Source organism: Sciurus vulgaris (assembly GCF_902686455.1).
Source record: "Sciurus vulgaris genome assembly, chromosome: 2".
In the NCBI taxonomy this organism is placed as follows: domain Eukaryota; kingdom Metazoa; phylum Chordata; class Mammalia; order Rodentia; family Sciuridae; genus Sciurus; species Sciurus vulgaris.
Window position 1 is genome coordinate 180747982 of NC_136462.1, and position 9720 is coordinate 180757701.

The 9720-nt window shown below is 45.4% G+C and overlaps 1 long non-coding RNA gene and 1 pseudogene across 2 annotated transcripts; one reads left to right on the forward strand and one right to left on the reverse strand.

Annotated features, from left to right (window-relative positions):
• Positions 1 to 1409: 1409 nt before the first annotated feature.
• Positions 1410 to 5185, reverse strand: LOC306653026. The gene is made up of 3 exons (XR_013761616.1): positions 5006 to 5185; positions 1965 to 2065; positions 1410 to 1639 (listed from the first exon to the last, which is right to left on the reverse strand). It is a non-coding gene; the product is annotated as an uncharacterized lncRNA (long non-coding RNA).
• A 1852-nt stretch (positions 5186 to 7037) lies between these two features.
• Positions 7038 to 8731, forward strand: LOC306653487 (heterogeneous nuclear ribonucleoprotein C-like; annotated as a pseudogene). Its single transcript has one exon. The product of its transcript is annotated as a heterogeneous nuclear ribonucleoprotein C-like (transcript).
• Positions 8732 to 9720: the final 989 nt, after the last annotated feature.

The following is a 9720-nucleotide window of genomic DNA, read 5'->3' on the forward strand; positions in this document are numbered from 1 at the left end:
CCACTCATACATTGCTTCTGAAAACCTCATAAACAATACTCTGGTAATACCTAACAAGATTACAGCTCACATACCCTTTGACCAAGCAGTTCGTTTCAGGAATTTATTCCAAAAGTGTACGCACATGTGAGTGAAATGACGTTAAAGTCCAAAGATTGAAAATAGGCCTGGTGGTGGGGCCCACCTGTAATCCCAGCAGTTGGGAGGCCAAAGCAGGAGGATCACAAGTTCCGGGCCAGTCTCAGCAATTTAGCAAGGCCCTGAGCAACTGAGTGAGACCCTGTCTCAAAATAAAATATAAAAAGGGGGCTGGGGATATAGCTCATTGGTAAAGTGCTTCCTTTGCATGCACAAGGCCCTGGGTTCAATCCTCAGCAACACACATACACACAAACTGGGGATGTAGCTCAGTGGTTCAGCGCCCCTGGTTCAATCCCCGGTGGGGGGTGGGGGGAATGGAAACAGCCTAATTGTCTTCATTAGAAGTCTTCTGTAGAAGACTTGTTAATTAAATAATGATACAGTCTACACCCAGGAATATTGAGGCCGCCTTTTTAAAGATGTTTATTAATATGAAACGGTTTGGGGCTGGGGATATAGCTCAGTTGGTAGAGTGCTTGCCTCGCAAGCACAAGGCCCTGGGTTCAATCCCCAGCACCACAAAAAAAGAAAAAAAAATATGAAACGGTTTTCAGGATCTAATGTTACATGAAGAAGGGGAGGGAACATTTAGAACACTATGCCCAGTATGCTAATATTTGTGTAAAATAAAAAAAGAACACATAAACAGGTATTTGCTTATGTATGCAAAAAAAATTATATATATATTAAATATAAATATAATTTATATTTAATAAATATATATAAATTTATATATAAATAAAGCCAGATACACAAGGAACAGCTAACAATGCTTCCTGTCAGGGAGAGGAGGGAATCCACTCCGCTGAAGGCGCAGTGAACAAGTAATTGTCAGACTCAGACGACTCTTCTCCCAATCCGGGCTCCAGTGACGCCTCTGGGCAGGGCACAAAGCCCTGAAAACCGTGAGCAGAGGGTCGGCGGCGCTCGCCTCGCCCTTTGCACCTGCGCTTCCAGTGTTTGCTTTTGCACACACCCGCGCCGAGAGGCGGAGAAGGCAGGAGTCCGCCCATTGGCTGCGGGGCCCTGAGGGCTGCTTAGGCTGCAGCACGGAGCTCAACCTACCGCGGTCCAGCCTCTCACCGCGGACCATTGGATGGCTCCCTGGTGGAGCCCTGAGGTCCAGGTGCAGAGGACGCCGGCTGCTGCGCAGGAGGCGGGACTGTGAAGCTCTGGGCGGACTCCCTACCGCTCCGCCCCTAACCGAGTGTCTCCTCCCTCCTTCGCCCACGCCCTTCCCTCCAGCCCCCCCAGCCCCCTGGGTCCTCCGGGTTGTCACCACTAGGCGGAAAACTTCATAGAGATCTTGGAACAAGACTCCCTTTCCCCGGAGCTCTTCTGATCCCCGACTGCTGTGCAGTGGTTGAAGAGCGGGCAGTTGGAGTTCCAGGAGCTGCCCGCACCCACCCCCTCGCCTCTGGAGGAGTTCTCCAGACTCATCCAATAGGAGACTGTTCCTCACCATCCGCGTGTTCTCTCTGAGTTTCAACCTTTCCACCTGCAAAATGGGTATGTGTAGGTGTAAGGGCAAGTGTCTGAATATGCACATGAGATGTATGAGGTATAAATTTCATTATGTGGAAATTGTCTGGTTATATATGTCCCACTACTTCCAGGAATGTGTCTGGTTTGGGGATAGCTGCTGTATCCACAGTATTCAATTCAGTATCTGGTACACAGAAAACACACATTTGTGGAATGAATGAATGTTCCCGGATGTCTGCCCAGGACTCTTGGCTTCAGCCCACAGTCCTGGATGTCCTTGAGATAGTGGATTCCCTGAATTCGAGTTTCTAATGTCCCGACAAAGACTGGAGCCTTACCTGATGGAGCCAGATGGCCTCTGGGGTCACTTCCCACTCGAGCCTGCTGGGCTTCCACAATTCTTTTATTCTAACATCTGCTAGAACCTGGTGCAGGGACCCTAGGAATGAAATGGCCGGGGATGCTTCCATTCACCCTCATTTCTCAGATGATAACCCCACAGAAGTATGCAAAATGCACACAAACTGAGAGCTCATAACAGGAGACCTGGGTCAGTCTGAAGAGGGTGTAGTGGTGTCGGGAATGTCCTTGGAACAAGAAAGAGCTCGGCAGACAAAAAGGGAGGCAGGGGCTCTAAACTGGGGTGCTGCAAGAGGCCCCTCTCCAGCCTGCTGCCCAGCTGCCTCTCTGTCTCCCTTTGCTGATAGTACCTTGTCCTGACAGCACTCCATCCTCTTAGCACCCCGGACTTTCCAGGTCAGCCTTTTGTCAGACTAGAGTCGCTTTTACCCCATTCTGCCAGGGGAGGGCACCCTACTCCCAACTTTGGCTCCAGCCCTTGCTAGACCAAATCCCTCAGCGTTGGCATTTGGGTGGCTGATCTTCAAACCTCCCAGCTGCCCTGGAGACGAGTGAAATGCATTTTATGGTTCCCTCCCACTGGAGAACAAGCAAAGCTTCAAGGAAGTTTGGTGGACCTAGCTGATAAATGGTCTTTGCCTTGTTTGAAGGACCTTCACCTAGGGAACCATCTGTTCTGGAAGCTGGTAGCCACAGGAGATATAATGATAGTATAATGATACTAATTACCAGTTATTGAGTACTTCCTATGCTCTCCACAATTCTAAGCTCTTTAATCTCCCTAAAAAGTAGATGCTGAGCAGGGCAAAGTGGCACACACCTGTAATCCCAGCAACTTGGGAGGCCGAGACAGGAGGATCACAAGTTGAAGGCCAGCCTCAGCAACTTTGTGAGTCTCTGTCTCAACATAAAAAATAAAAGGGAGCAGGCCGTGATGGTGCATGCCTCTAATTCCAGCAGCTCAGAAGAGTGAGATAGAAGGATTGCAAGTTCAAAACCAGCCTCAGCAATTTAGTGAGGCCTTAAGCAACTCAGCAAGACCCTGTCTCTAAATAAAATATTAAAAAGGACTGGGTATGTGGCTTAGTGGTTCAGTGCCCTGGGTTCAATGCCTGGAATGAAAAAAATTATCAGAAGACATGACAACTTGGCCTTCATTGTCACATAGCAATGAATGAGCAAGATGATTATTAGCTGCCCTCTTTAGATGACATACAAGCTCTCCAAGCCAATGTCTGTCCACACCACCACCCCCAACCCCACCACCAGGGCCATTCCAATTGTATGTCAACCTAATCCCTGATAAAGTTTTTTCAATGGCCTAGAATCATCCCAATGAACATAGGTTATCACTCTCATTTGCATGAGCACCCACTGAGTTCTTTGCCCCGATGCTAAATGTCCCCAAATTTCCCATAATGTACAAAGCTACTCCCCCTGACCTTTCCCATGCAGCCATTTTCCCCGCCTCCCAACCACTTGTCAATCTGTGAACATCCTAGCTAGCTATTGGTTCATCAGTCAGCTTGCAAGTATCCTTCTCCGATATTGGTCCCCTGTTAGCCCTGCGGAATTCAATTGCTTTACTGTAGTACCCCGCCATCTTTTCTCATCCATCTGTCTTTCCTACTCACTTTCTCTATCCTCCTGGCTTTCACACTTTCTTGTGCGTGCCCTTTCTCATTCTCTTTCTTTTCCTCTCATTTTCTCTCTTACCCTGCAGGGAGACACTCTGTTTGCTTAATAAACTCCTTTATGTGATTTCCCATATCTGGTGTGGTTTCCGTGGGATTCCTTACATTTCCAGGCTTTCTGGATTCCTGAATTGGTTTTAATTTACCTATCTTCCTCCTGCTGCCAGCTGCCACTTCTTGCTGATGTCAGGAGGTTCCCTCTCATTTCCTGCTCTCTATCTATTGTATTTGAACCTGCCCAGGCAAAGGTAGGGTAGATAGGGATGGACCACTCCGGGAACAACTGCCACTGCCAATTTCCAGGAACCAGGATGGTCTCCTAGACCTTATTCTGGACATATGGGCAAAGATGGCATTGTGAGTTAAATCGTGACCCTTTTCCCCAGAAGTATGTCTTCCTCACATCTGCAGATATTAATTTATTTGGAAAAAGGATCTTTGTAATTTGAGATGAGATCATTCTAGATTAGAGTGGACCCTAAATCTGATGTCAAATGTCCTTACAAGAGAAGGAGAGGGATTTAGACATGGTAGCCCACGCCTGTAACCCCAGCTACTTGGGAAGCTGAGGCAGGAGGATCACAAGTTCAAGATCAGGGTGGGCAACTTAACCAGACTGAGTCCTAAAATAAAAAATAAAAAAGGTTATGTGTGTGGTTCAGTGGAAAAGCACCTCTGGTTTCGATCTCAATATTTAAAAAAAAAAAAAAAAAAAAAAAAAAAAAGAATGAAGACAGACCCAGCAAAGACTACCTGATGAAGAGAGAGGCAAATTAGAGTTACGGATCCACAAGCCATGAATGCCAAGCATTGACAGCAAGCACCAGAACTGGGAGAGGAACATGGGACAGATTCTCTTTCAGAACCTCCAGAAGGAACCAGCTTGGCCAATACCTTGATTTTGTACTTTTGGCCTCAAGAACTGTGAGAGAAAAAAATTTCTGTTGTTTTAAACTATCAGATTCATGGTGCTTTGTTTCAGTAACCCTAGAAATCTAATACAGAAGGGAAGGGAGAGAGGGAATGGAGGGGCTGGAAGCCTGCCCATTGCTCCTGTGATGACTTCGTTCCCTTGTCGCCCTGGGAGAGAAAGCCGAGGTGCCGGGAACCGCAGTGAGAGTTTCTCAGGCCGTCATTCCAATAACCACCCCAGGGACTCCAGAGCTTCCCAGGGTGTGGCTCATCCTGGCGAGCCGTGGTTGTGTTTTTAATCAAATCCTTCTTATTTGTGAAGAATTGTCCTAAGAGAAGCTCTCTTGGGAGGGTGGAGTGGGTCTCTAGGGAGGCAAATCAGCCAGGTCTGGCATTCCAAGCATGAGGTATACATAAAGCTCATTCCAAACAGGGTGCTTGGGTGGAGGAGTCACCTGGTAGGGAACATGGAGACAGGGACAGAGGGGCAGAGGAGCAAGAGTGCCTGGGATGCATCTTTTCAGATAAAAGTGGTAAGAAAAGGCTGGATTCTGTGTCCAACTCTGCCTGTTTCCCTTTCCTTCCTCTCACACGCTCATATTCATAGGCACTTACAGGTGCCAGGATTGTGTTAATCATTAATATTTCAGTTTCCCCTTCTATAATGGAGAAGGCTGCACAAAATGATCCTAAAAGATCTTTTTAGGACATTGTGTGGTTCTAGTTGGCAATCTGGATCCTAATATGTAAGCTATTGACAGTAACCCCTTAAACTGAGGTACCTGGGATGATAGCTCATAGCCTCTCTGTGAAAGTCAGGGCTGGGATCATTATACTTTTTTTTTTTTTTTTTTTTTTTTTTTTTAGTACCAGGGATTGAACCTAGGGGTGCTTAACCACTGAGAAACATCTCCAGCCCTTTTATATATTTTATTTAGAAACAGGGTCTTGCTAAGTGGCTTGGGTTTCCTCATATCATGGTAGCTCAAGTTCCAAGGGCGAGCATCCGGAGAGAACCAGGCAGAAGCTGTATTATTTCTTATGATCTTGAAAGCCCTATTGGGGGACATTTATACATACACATATATATTAATGCACATATATGTATACGATGGTGTAACAGCAGGTGGTGGTGACACCTGAAATTTTGATTTATGAACAATAAATGGGATGGGGGAGATTCCTAAGAGAGGAGGTCAGGGAGGCCTCCATGAAGGGCAGAGAACGGAGTATTCCACGTGTGTCTGGGGCAAGACACTTTGGGCAGAGACAACAAGAAAAAAGAACCTGAGGTGAGAATGTGCCTGACACATTCCAGGAATGACAAGACATCTGTTGAGTCCGCAGTGAAGTGAGCTGAGGGGAGAGGGGAGGAAATGATCACGCAGTGGCCAGTGATAGTGGCCAGTGATAGAGGTCCATGAGCTTCGGCAGGGAAGCCCACTCTCCTTCCTCTCCTCTTCCTGCTCCACAACCCTCATGAGTTCATGTTTGTGGACTGCTGCAACAAACAACCTGAAACTGATGGCTTAAAACAGCACAAATTTGCTGTGTGTGGTGGTGCATGCCTGTTATCCCAGCAGCTCCGGAGAGTGAGGCAGGAGGATCAAGAGTTCAAGGCCAGCCTCAGCAACTTATTGAGGCCCTAAGCAACTTAGTGAGATCCTGTCTCAATATAAAACTTAAGGGGCTGGGGTTGTGGCTCAGTGGTAACGCACTTGCCCAGCATGTGTGAGGCCCTAGGTTGGATCCTCGGCACCACATAAAAGTAAGATAAAGGTATTGTGTCCACCTAGAACTAAAAAATATGTATTTAAAAAAACAAAAAATATAAAGGGCACAGTGGTAAAGTATTCTTGGGTTCAATCCCCAGTACCAAAACCAAAAACAAACCCCAAAAACCAAACAAAAAATCACCACAGAAATTCCTTTTCTTACAGTCCTGGAAGCTAGAAGTTCAAGATGAAGGTACTGGCAGGGCTATGCTCCCTCCAAAGAATCTGGAGAAGAATTCTTCTCTGCATCTTCTATCTTCTGGTGGCCTTGGCTTGTGGCTCAACAACTCCAATCTCTGCCTCCATCTTCACATGTCCTCCTTCTCTCCTTGTGTCTCTCCTCTGTGTATCTATTTATAAGGATACTTACTATCAGTTTTAGGACCCACCCAAAATTCCAGGATGATCTCATCTCAAGATCCATAATTAGCCGGGTGTGGTGGTGCACACCTATAATCCCAGCAGCTTGGGAGGCTGAGGCAGGAGGATCATGAGTTCAAAGCCAGCCTCAGCAAAAGCAAGGCACTAAGCAACTCACCCTGTGACACCCTGTTTCTAAATTTAAAAAATACAAAAAAGGCAGGGCACCTGCAGATGTGGCTCAATGGTTAAGTGCCCCTGGGTTCAATCCGCAGTGCTAAAACAAAAAAAAAAAAAAATGATCCTTAACTTGATTAGATCTACAAAGGTCTTCTTTAGTTGTCAGTCACAGATTGATTCTGGGAGTTAGGATGTGGATCTACCTTTTTAGGCACCACCATTCAACCCATTACACATCACTTGACCAGGATCTAAGGCAGAGCAGACTGTCTGGGTTTCAGTCTTTACCTTTGGAAAGAGGAACACATGTGTAAACTCCTAAGACCGTTGAGAAGGAGAAATGAAATCAAGAATATCAGTTCTTGATTTTGTGAAGAGACGAAGGCTGAGCAGTTATGGCTGCCCTGCCCACTTCAAGCAGTGGTAGGCTTCTCATAGAATCTGGGAGTAGGAGATTCAGAATGGAATCTCTCCTCCCTCCCGCCTCCTGGTTAGAAATCACTGGAAATAGATAAGTTAGTGGAACTCTGCTTGAGTGAGATTTTTTTGATCTTCAGCTACATTCTTACGCCTTTGTGAGGAACCTTATCAATCACGATGGCTAGCAACGTTACCAACAAGACTGATCCACGCTCCATGAATTCCGGTGTATTCATTGGGAATCTCAACACTCTAGTGGTCAAGAAGTCTAATGTGGAGGCAATCTTCTCCAAGTATGGCAAAATTGTGGGTTGCTCTGTTCACAAGGGCTTTGCCTTCATCCAGTATGTTAATGAGAGAAACACCCAGGCTACTGAGCTGGAGAGGATGGCAGAATGATTGCCGGCCAGGTTTTAGATATTAATCTGGCTGCAAAGCAAACGTGAACAGAGGAAAAGCAGGTGTGAAAGGATCTGCAGCAGAGATGTAGGGGTCAGCACCAGAACACCCTTCTCCGCCCCCTCTACTCAGCTCCTCTTTTGACTTGGACTATGATTTTCAACATCATTATTATGTCAGGATGTACAGTTACCCAGCACGTGTTCCTCCTCCTCCTCCTCCTCCTCCTCCTCCTCCTCCTCCTCCTATTGCTAGGGCTGTCGTACCCTCTAAACGCCAGCATGTATCAGGAAACACCTCCAGAAGGGCAAAAGTGGCCTCAATTCTAAGAGTTCATGGCAGGGATCTTCATCTAAGTCTGGAAAGTTGAAAGGAGATGACCTTCAGGCCATGAAGAAGGAACTGACCCAAATAAAACAAAAAGTGGATTCTCTTCAGGAAAGCCTGGAAAAAATTGAAAAGGAGCAGAGCAAGCAAGCAGTAGAGACAAAGAATGATCAATTGGAAGAGGAGCAGAGCAGCCGCTCACTGAAGAAAGATGGAACTAATGTGAAGATGGAGTCTGACAGGGGTGCAGATGACTGCGGGGGAGGGGGACCTACTGGATGATGATGGTGATGAAGATGGGGGACAACCAGCTGGAGTTGATCAAGGATGATGAAAAAGAGGCAGAGGAAGGAGAGGATGACAGAGACAGCGCCAATAGCAAGGATGACTCTGAAGTACATAGAGGGGTTTAGAAATCTTATCCCATTATTTCTTTACCTAGGCCCTTGTCTAAGATCAAAATTTCACCAGATCCTCTCCCCCAGTGTCTTCAGCACATGCTCACTGTTCTCCCTATCTTCGTCCTTCCCATGTTCATTAATTCATATTGCCCTGTGTCTAGTCCCAATTTCATTTCCTTTGACGCTCCTAGTAGTTTTGTTAAGTCTTACCCTGTAATTTTTGCTTTTAATTTTGATACCTCTTTATGACTTAACAATAAAAAGGATGTATGGTTTTCATCAACTGTCTCCAAAATAATCTTTCCATTCAGTACAGGTCTTTCCATTCATACATGATTTCAGTAGTTGCTTCCCTAACTGCAAAGGCAATCTCATTTAGTTGTAGCACCTGAGAGCAGCTTTGAGTTAGAGGTATGTGTGTTATTCCCCACATAATATTCCAGTGTGGGGCTGTTCAACACAAATGTAACAGTGTATTTTTGTGAATGAGAGTTGGCATGTTAAATGCATCCTTTAGAAGAATAATTAGTGTAATAGTCTTTATTTGTTGGTACTGTGGGTTATTTTTGTGAACAGCCTAAAGTTTGGGACCTTTTTTCTCAAAATAAACAAATCCTGGGGCTGGGGATGTAGCTCAGTTGGTAGAGCACTTGCCTTGCAAGCACAAAGCCCTGGGTTCAGTCCCCAGCACCACAAAAAAACAAACAAACAAAAAAAAACAAGTCCTTATTAAACCAGGAAAAAATATATCAGTTCTTCTCTAGTGTCCCATATATAGTAGGCATTCCATTTTGAATTATTATTTGGGGTGGGTGTCACCATGAAATCAGTTTATCAAGTGTCTTGAACCTTTATTGAGTACAGAATCTCCACTAGGCATGGGAGTCAAAAAAGAAGGAAAAGGTCCAGTAATGGATTGCTCTGGTTGGCAAAGGACATCTGCCTTACCCACCCTTAATCAGAGAAACACAAATTAAAACTAAAAATAATTCCACACCCATAACATTGGCAAAAATTAGTAAGTGTTCATTTAAAAAGCAAAAACCAAGTTATGGACTGAAAGAAGATATTTGCAAGATGTATATCTAATCAAAGTCTCATATCCAGAATACATAAAGTACAAATATAAATCAATGAGAAAAAAACCTGCAAATCTCATTACAAGAGTAAGGGGAGATACCAGATGTGGTGACTCACAACGTAATCCCAGCTACTCAGGAGACTGAGATAGGAAGATGGCAAGTTCAAGGCTAGCCTCAGCAACTG